We start from the raw sequence: 8,325 nt of genomic DNA on the forward strand, positions 1-8,325 counted from the left end.
AACTCTAGTGATAAAACTGTCCTTTCTAGCCTCCAAATGTAGACTGGTGTTCAAATCTGACTTCTGACAAAGACTCTTTAAGAGTGAGAAGACTAGAAATATAATTGTTACTAATTATGAGACAATCAAAAATATATATGTTTGGATCCTTTATTATGCCATCTGACCAACTTCACTGTTAGAATTGCACTTCAATTATTTGATTGAATATGTCAAAAAGGCAAAGTGCTAAAGGGCGCCAAACTCAAGAATTTTCACCCTTCTCAGTTGCTGAGTTTTCTGCTGTAACAATGGAGGTGTGGGATCTACTCACACTTCTGACAAATGCTCTTTTGATTTGACTAGACTACAAATAGAAATGGAAGTAATATAATTTACATACTCTATTCTGCCATCTGACCAACTTCACTGATAGAATTGCACCTCAATAACTTGTAAAATATGTCAGGATGGCCGAGTGGTCTAAGGCGCCAGACTCAAGACACATCCCCCTTCTCAGTTGCTGAGGTTTCTGGTCTCCAAATGGAGGCGTGGGTTCAAATCCCACTTCTGACAATGGGTCTTTTGAAGTGAACTGACTTGGAATCAACGTTTAGAGAGTAAATGCTATATTTTGGACACTTTTGTTTGCTTCTAACCAACTCTAGTGATAAAACTGTCCTTTCTAGCCTCCAAATGTAGACTGGTGTTTAAATCTGACTTCTGACAAAGACTCTTTAAGAGTGAGAAGACTAGAAATATAATTGTAACTAATTATGAGACAATCAAAAATATATATGTTTGGATCCTTTATTTTGCCATCTGACCAACTTCACTGTTAGAATTGCACTTCAATTATTTGAGTGAATATGTCAAAAAGGCAGAGTGCTAAAGGGCGCCAAACTCAAGAATTTTCACCCTTCTCAGTTGGTGAGTTTTCTGCTTCCCCAATGGAGGTGTGGGATCTACTCACACTTCTGACAAATGCTCTTTTGAATTGACTAGACTACAAATAGAAATGGAAGTAATTATGAGACAATAAATAATATAATTTACATACTCTATTTTGCCAACTGACCAACTTCACTGATAGAATTGCACCTCAATAACATGTAGAATATGTCAGGATGGCCGAGTGGTCTAAGGCGCCAGACTCAAGACACATCCCCCTTCTCAGTTGCTGAGGTTTCTGGTCTCCAAATGGAGGCGTGGGTTCAAATCCCACTTCTGACAATGTCTTTTGAAGTGACTAGACTACAAATAGAAATGGAAGTAATATAATTTACATACTCTATTCTGCCATCTGACCAACTTCACTGATAGAATTGCACCTCAATAACATGTAGAATATGTCAGGATGGCCGAGTGGTCTAAGGCGCCAGGCTTAAGACACATCCCCCTTCTCAGTTGCTGAGGTTTCTGTTCTCCAAATGGAGGCGAGGGTTCAAATCCCACTTCTGACAATGGGTCTTTTGAAGTGAACTGACATGGAATCAACGTTTAGAGAGTAAATGGTATATTTTGGACACGTTTCCTTGCTTCTAACCAACTCTAGTGATAAAACTGTCCTTTCTAGTCTCCAAATGTAGACTGGTGTTCAAATCTGACTTCTGACAAAGACTCTTTAAGAGTGAGAAGACTAGAAATATAATTGTAACTAATTATGAGACAATCAAAAATATATATGTTTGGATCCCTTATTTTGCCATCTGACCAACTTAACTGTTAGAATTGCACTTTAATTATTTGAGTGAATATGTCAAAAAGGCAGAGTGCTAAAGGGTGCCAAACTCAAGAATTTTCACCCTTCTCTGTTGCTGAGTTTTCTGCTTCCCCAATGGAGGTGTGGGATCTACTCACACTTCTGACAAATGCTCTTTTGAATTGACTAGACTACAAATAGAAATGGAAGTAATTATGAGACAATAAATAATATAATTTACATACTCTATTTTGCCATCTGACCAACTTCACTGATAGAATTGCACCTCAATAACATGTAGAATATGTCAGGATGGCCGAGTGGTCTAAGGCGCCAGACTTAAGACACATCCCCCTTCTCAGTTGCTGAGGTTTCTGTTCTCCAAATGGAGGCGAGGGTTCAAATCCCACTTCTGACAATGGGTCTTTTGAAGTGAACTGACTTGGAATCAACGTTTAGAGAGTAAATGCTATATTTTGGACACGTTTCCTTGCTTCTAACCAACTCTAGTGATAAAACTGTCCTTTCTAGTCTCCAAATGTAGACTGGTGTTCAAATCTGACTTCTGACAAAGACTCTTTAAGAGTGAGAAGACTAGAAATATAACTGTAACTAATTATGAGACAATCAAAAATATATATGTTTGGATCCCTTATTTTGCCATCTGACCAACTTCACTGTTAGAAATGCACTTCAATTATTTGAGTGAATATGTCAAAAAGGCAGAGTGCTAAAGGGCGCCAAACTCAAGAATTTTCACCCTTCTCAGTTGCTGAGTTTTCTGCTTCCCCAATGGAGGTGTGGGATCTACTCACACTTCTGACAAATGTTCTTTTGAATTAACTAGACTACAAATAGAAATGGAAGTAATATAATTTACATACTCTATTCTGCCATCTGACCAACTTCACTGATAGAATTGCACCCCAATAACATGTAGAATATGTCAGGATGGACGAGTGGTCTAAGGCGCCAGACTTAAGACACATCCCCTTCTCAGTTGCTGAGGTTTCTGTTCTCCAAATGGAGGCGAGGGTTCAAATCCCACTTCTGACAATGGGTCTTTTGAAGTGAACTGACTTGGAATCAACGTTTAGAGAGTAAATGCTATATTTTGGACACTTTTCTCTGCCTCTAACCAACTCTAGTGATAAAACTGTCCTTTCTAGCCTCCAAATGTAGACTGGTGTTCAAATCTGACTTCTGACAAAGACTCTTTAAGAGTGAGAAGACTAGAAATATAATTGTAACTAATTATGAGACAATCAAAAATATATATGTTTGGATCCTTTATTTTGCCATCTGACCAACTTCACTGTTAGAATTGCACTTCAATTATTTGAGTGAATATGTCAAAAAGGCAGAGTGCTAAAGGGTGCCAAACTCAAGAATTTTCACCCTTCTCAGTTGCTGAGTTTTCTGCTTCCCCAATGGAGGTGTGGGATCTACTCACACTTCTGACAAATGCTCTTTTGAATTGACTAGACTACAAATAGAAATGGAAGTAATATAATTTACATACTCTATTCTGCCATCTGACCAACGTCACTGATAGAATGGCACCTCAATGTAGAATATGTCAGGATGGCCGAGTGGTCTAAGGCGCCAGACTCAAGACACATCCCCTTTCTCAGTTGCTGAGGTTACTGGTCTCCAAATGGAGGCGTGGGTTCAAATCCCACTTCTGACAATGGGTCTTTTGAAGTGACTAGACTACAAATAGAAATGGAAGTAATTATGAGACAATAAATAATATAATTTACATACTCTATTTTGCCATCTGACCAACTTCACTGATAGAATTGCACCTCAATAACATGTAGAATATGTCAGGATGGCCGAGTGGTCTAAGGCGCCAGACTCAAGACACATCCCCCTTCTCAGTTGCTGAGGTTTCTGGTCTCCAAACGGAGGCGTGGGTTCAAATCCCACTTCTGACAATGGGTCTTTTGAAGTGAACTGACTTGGAATCAACGTTTAGAGAGTAAATGCTATATTTTGGACACTTTTCCTTGCTTCTAACCAACTCTAGTGATAAAACTGTCCTTTCTAGTCTCCAAATGTAGACTGGTGTTCAAATCTGACTTCTGACAAAGACTCTTTAAGAGTGAGAAGACTAGAAATATAACTGTAACTAATTATGAGACAATCAAAAATATATATGTTTGGATCCCTTATTTTGCCATCTGACCAACTTCACTGTTAGAAATGCACTTCAATTATTTGAGTGAATATGTCAAAAAGGCAGAGTGCTAAAGGGCGCCAAACTCAAGAATTTTCACCCTTCTCAGTTGCTGAGTTTTCTGCTTCCCCAATGGAGGTGTGGGATCTACTCACACTTCTGACAAATGTTCTTTTGAATTAACTAGACTACAAATAGAAATGGAAGTAATATAATTTACATACTCTATTCTGCCATCTGACCAACTTCACTGATAGAATTGCACCCCAATAACATGTAGAATATGTCAGGATGGACGAGTGGTCTAAGGCGCCAGACTTAAGACACATCCCCTTCTCAGTTGCTGAGGTTTCTGTTCTCCAAATGGAGGCGAGGGTTCAAATCCCACTTCTGACAATGGGTCTTTTGAAGTGAACTGACTTGGAATCAACGTTTAGAGAGTAAATGCTATATTTTGGACACTTTTCTCTGCCTCTAACCAACTCTAGTGATAAAACTGTCCTTTCTAGCCTCCAAATGTAGACTGGTGTTCAAATCTGACTTCTGACAAAGACTCTTTAAGAGTGAGAAGACTAGAAATATAATTGTAACTAATTATGAGACAATCAAAAATATATATGTTTGGATCCTTTATTTTGCCATCTGACCAACTTCACTGTTAGAATTGCACTTCAATTATTTGAGTGAATATGTCAAAAAGGCAGAGTGCTAAAGGGTGCCAAACTCAAGAATTTTCACCCTTCTCAGTTGCTGAGTTTTCTGCTTCCCCAATGGAGGTGTGGGATCTACTCACACTTCTGACAAATGCTCTTTTGAATTGACTAGACTACAAATAGAAATGGAAGTAATATAATTTACATACTCTATTCTGCCATCTGACCAACGTCACTGATAGAATGGCACCTCAATGTAGAATATGTCAGGATGGCCGAGTGGTCTAAGGCGCCAGACTCAAGACACATCCCCTTTCTCAGTTGCTGAGGTTTCTGGTCTCCAAATGGAGGTGTGGGTTCAAATCCCACTTCTGACAATGGGTTTTTTGAAGTGACTAGACTACAAATAGAAATGGAAGTAATTATGAGACAATAAATAATATAATTTACATACTCTATTTTGCCATCTGACCAACTTCACTGTTAGAATGGCACTTCAATTATTTGAGTGAATATGTCAAAAAGGCAAAATGCTAAAGGGCGCCAAACTCAAGAATTTTCACCCTTCTCAGTTGCTGAGTTTTCTGCTTCCACAATGGAGGTGTGGGATCTACTCACACTTCTGACAAATGCTCTTTTGAATTGACTAGACTACAAATAGAAATGGAAGTAATATAATTTACATACTCTATTCTGCCATCTGACCAACTTCACTGATAGAATTGCACCTCAATAACATGTAGAATATGTCAGGATGGACGAGTGGTCTAAGGCGCCAGACTTAAGACACATCCCCCTTCTCAGTTGCTGAGGTTTCTGTTCTCCAAATGGAGGCGAGGGTTCAAATCCCACTTCTGACAATGGGTCTTTTGAAGTGAACTGACTTGGAATCAACGTTTATAGAGTAAATGCTATATTTTGGACACTTTTCTTTGCTTCTAACCAACTCTAGTGATAAAACTGTCCTTTCTAGTCTCCAAATGTAGACTGGTGTTCAAATCTGACTTCTGACAAAGACTCTTTAAGAGTGAGAAGACTAGAAATATAATTGTAACTAATTATGAGACAATCAAAAATATATATGTTTGGATCATTTATTTTGCCATCTGACCAACTTCACTGTTAGAATTGCACTTCAATTATTTGAGTGAATATGTCAAAAAGGCAAAGTGCTAAAGGGCGCCAAACTCAAGAATTTTCACCCTTCTCAGTTGCTGAGTTTTCTGCTTCCCCAATGGAGGTGTGGGATCTACTCATACTTCTGACAAATGCTCTTTTGAATTGACTAGACTACAAATAGAAATGGAAGTAATATAATTAACATACTCTATCCTGCCATCTGACCAACTTCACTGATAGAATTGCACCTCAATAACATGTAGAATATGTCAGGATGGCCGAGTGGTCTAAGGCGCCAGACTCAAGACACATCCCCCTTCTCAGTTGCTGAGGCTTCTGGTCTCCAAATGGAAGCGTGGGTTCAAATCCCACATCTGACAATGGGTCTTTTGAAGTGAACTGACTTTGAATCAACGTTTAGAGAGTAAATGCTATATTTTGGACACTTTTCTTTGCTTCTAACCAACTCTAGTGATAAAACTGTCCTTTCTAGTCTCCAAATGTAGACTGGTGTTCAAATCTGACTTCTGACAAAGACTCTTTAAGAGTGAGAAGACTAGAAATATAATTGTAACTAATTATGAGACAATCAAAAATATTTATGTTTGGATCCTTTATTTTGCCATCTGACCAACTTCACTGTTAGAATTGCACTTCAATTATTTGAGTGAATATGTCAAAAAGGCAAAGTGCTAAAGGGCGCCAAACTCAAGAATTTTCACCCTTCTCAGTTGCTGAGTTTTCTGCTTCCCCAATGGAGGTGTGGGATCTACTCACACTTCTGACAAATGCTCTTTTGAATTGACTAGACTAAAAATAGAAATGGAAGTAATATAATTTACATACTCTATTCTGCCATCTGACCAACATCACTGATAGAATTGCATCTCAATAACATGTAGACTATGTCAGGATGGCCGAGTGGTCTAAGGCGCCAGACTCAAGACACATCCCCCTTCTCAGTTGCTGAGGTTTCTGGTCTCCAAATGGAGGCGTGGGTTCAAATCCCACTTCTGACAATGGGTCTTTTGAAGTGAACTGACTTTGAATCAACGTTTAGAGAGTAAATGCTATATTTTGGACACTTTTCTTTGCTTCTAACCAACTCTAGTGATAAAACTGTCCTTTCTAGCCTCCAAATGTAGACTGGTGTTCAAATCTGACTTCTGACAAAGACTCTTTAAGAGTGAGAAGACTAGAAATATAATTGTAACTAATTATGAGACAATCAAAAATATATATGTTTGGATCCTTTATTTTGCCATCTGACCAACTTCACTGTTAGAATTGTACTTCAATTATTTGAGTGAATATTTCAAAAAGGCAGAGTGCTAAAGGGCGCCAAACTCAAGAATTTTCACCCTTCTCAGTTGCTGAGTTTTCTGCTTCCCCAATGGAGGTGTGGGATCTACTCACACTTCTGACAAATGCTCTTTTGAATTGAGTAGACTACAAATAGAAATGGAAGTAATATAATTTACATACTCTATTCTGCCATCTGACCAACGTCACTGATAGAATTGCACCTCAATAACTTGTGAAATATGTCAGGATGGCCGAGTGGTCTAAGGCGCCAGACTCAAGACACATCTACCTTCTCAGTTGCTGAGGTTTCTGGTCTCCAAATGGAGGCGTGGGTTCAAATCCCACTTCTGACAATGTCTTTTGAAGTGAACTGACTTGGAATCAACGCTTTGAGAGTAAATGCTATATTTTGGACACTTTTCTTTGCCTCTAACCAACTCTAGTGATAAAACTGTCCTTTCTAGCCTCCAAATGTAGACTGGTGTTCAAATCTGACTTCTGACAAAGACTCTTTAAGAGTGAGAAGACTAGAAATATAATTGTAACTAATTATGAGACAATCAAAAATATATATGTTTGGATCCTTTATTTTGCCATCTGACCAACTTCACTGTTAGAATTGTACTTCAATTATTTGAGTGAATATTTCAAAAAGGCAGAGTGCTAAAGGGCGCCAAACTCAAGAATTTTCACCCTTCTCAGTTGCTGAGTTTTCTGCTTCCCCAATGGAGGTGTGGGATCTACTCACACTTCTGAAAAATGCTCTTTTGAATTGACTAGACTACAAATAGAAATGGAAGTAATTATGAGACAATAAATAATATAATTTACATACTCTATTTTGCCAACTGACCAACTCCACTGATAGAATTGCACCTCAATAACATGTAGAATATGTCAGGATGGCCGAGTGGTCTAAGGCGCCAGACTCAAAACACATCCCCCTTCTCAGTTGCTGAGGTTTCTGGTCTCCAAATGGAGGCGTGGGTTCAAATCCCACTTCTGGCAATGGGTCTTTTGAAGTGAACTGACTTGGAATCAACGTTTAGAGAGTAAATGCTATATTTTGGACACTTTTCTTTGCTTCTAACCAACTCTAGTGATAAAACTGTCCTTTCTAGTCTCCAAATGTAGACTGGTGTTCAAATCTGACTTCTGACAAAGACTCTTTAAGAGTGAGAAGACTAGAAATATAATTGTAACTAATTATGAGACAATCAAAAATATATATGTTTGGATCCTTTATTTTGCCATCTGACCAACTTCACTGTTAGAATTGCACTTCAATTATTTGAGTGAATATGTCAAAAAGGCAAAGTGCTAAAGGGCGCCAAACTCAAGAATTTTCACCCTTCTCAGTTGCTGAGTTTCCTAGAGTTTTTAGC

At 38.4% G+C, this 8,325-nt stretch overlaps 10 non-coding genes across 10 annotated transcripts; all 10 read left to right on the forward strand.

Annotated features, from left to right (window-relative positions):
• The first annotated feature begins 443 nt into the window (after positions 1-443).
• trnal-caa (transfer RNA leucine (anticodon CAA)) lies at positions 444-555 on the forward strand. The gene is made up of 2 exons: positions 444-481; positions 510-555. It is a non-coding gene; the product is annotated as a tRNA-Leu (tRNA).
• A 545-nt stretch (positions 556-1,100) lies between these two features.
• Positions 1,101-1,212, forward strand: trnal-caa (transfer RNA leucine (anticodon CAA)). The gene is made up of 2 exons: positions 1,101-1,138; positions 1,167-1,212. It is a non-coding gene; the product is annotated as a tRNA-Leu (tRNA).
• A 775-nt stretch (positions 1,213-1,987) lies between these two features.
• trnal-uaa (transfer RNA leucine (anticodon UAA)) lies at positions 1,988-2,099 on the forward strand. The gene is made up of 2 exons: positions 1,988-2,025; positions 2,054-2,099. It is a non-coding gene; the product is annotated as a tRNA-Leu (tRNA).
• A 1,160-nt stretch (positions 2,100-3,259) lies between these two features.
• Positions 3,260-3,371, forward strand: trnal-caa (transfer RNA leucine (anticodon CAA)). The gene is made up of 2 exons: positions 3,260-3,297; positions 3,325-3,371. It is a non-coding gene; the product is annotated as a tRNA-Leu (tRNA).
• Positions 3,372-3,509: 138 nt separating this feature from the next.
• Positions 3,510-3,621, forward strand: trnal-caa (transfer RNA leucine (anticodon CAA)). The gene is made up of 2 exons: positions 3,510-3,547; positions 3,576-3,621. It is a non-coding gene; the product is annotated as a tRNA-Leu (tRNA).
• A 1,160-nt stretch (positions 3,622-4,781) lies between these two features.
• trnal-caa (transfer RNA leucine (anticodon CAA)) lies at positions 4,782-4,893 on the forward strand. Its single transcript has 2 exons — positions 4,782-4,819; positions 4,848-4,893. It is a non-coding gene; the product is annotated as a tRNA-Leu (tRNA).
• Positions 4,894-5,903: 1,010 nt separating this feature from the next.
• On the forward strand, positions 5,904-6,015 carry trnal-caa (transfer RNA leucine (anticodon CAA)). Its single transcript has 2 exons — positions 5,904-5,941; positions 5,970-6,015. It is a non-coding gene; the product is annotated as a tRNA-Leu (tRNA).
• Positions 6,016-6,542: 527 nt separating this feature from the next.
• Positions 6,543-6,654, forward strand: trnal-caa (transfer RNA leucine (anticodon CAA)). Its single transcript has 2 exons — positions 6,543-6,580; positions 6,609-6,654. It is a non-coding gene; the product is annotated as a tRNA-Leu (tRNA).
• Positions 6,655-7,181: 527 nt separating this feature from the next.
• trnal-caa (transfer RNA leucine (anticodon CAA)) lies at positions 7,182-7,293 on the forward strand. The gene is made up of 2 exons: positions 7,182-7,219; positions 7,248-7,293. It is a non-coding gene; the product is annotated as a tRNA-Leu (tRNA).
• A 543-nt stretch (positions 7,294-7,836) lies between these two features.
• trnal-caa (transfer RNA leucine (anticodon CAA)) lies at positions 7,837-7,948 on the forward strand. The gene is made up of 2 exons: positions 7,837-7,874; positions 7,903-7,948. It is a non-coding gene; the product is annotated as a tRNA-Leu (tRNA).
• Positions 7,949-8,325: the final 377 nt, after the last annotated feature.

The sequence above is a fragment of the Carassius carassius genome, chromosome 18 (genome assembly GCF_963082965.1).
Source record: "Carassius carassius chromosome 18, fCarCar2.1, whole genome shotgun sequence".
Taxonomy (NCBI): domain Eukaryota; kingdom Metazoa; phylum Chordata; class Actinopteri; order Cypriniformes; family Cyprinidae; genus Carassius; species Carassius carassius.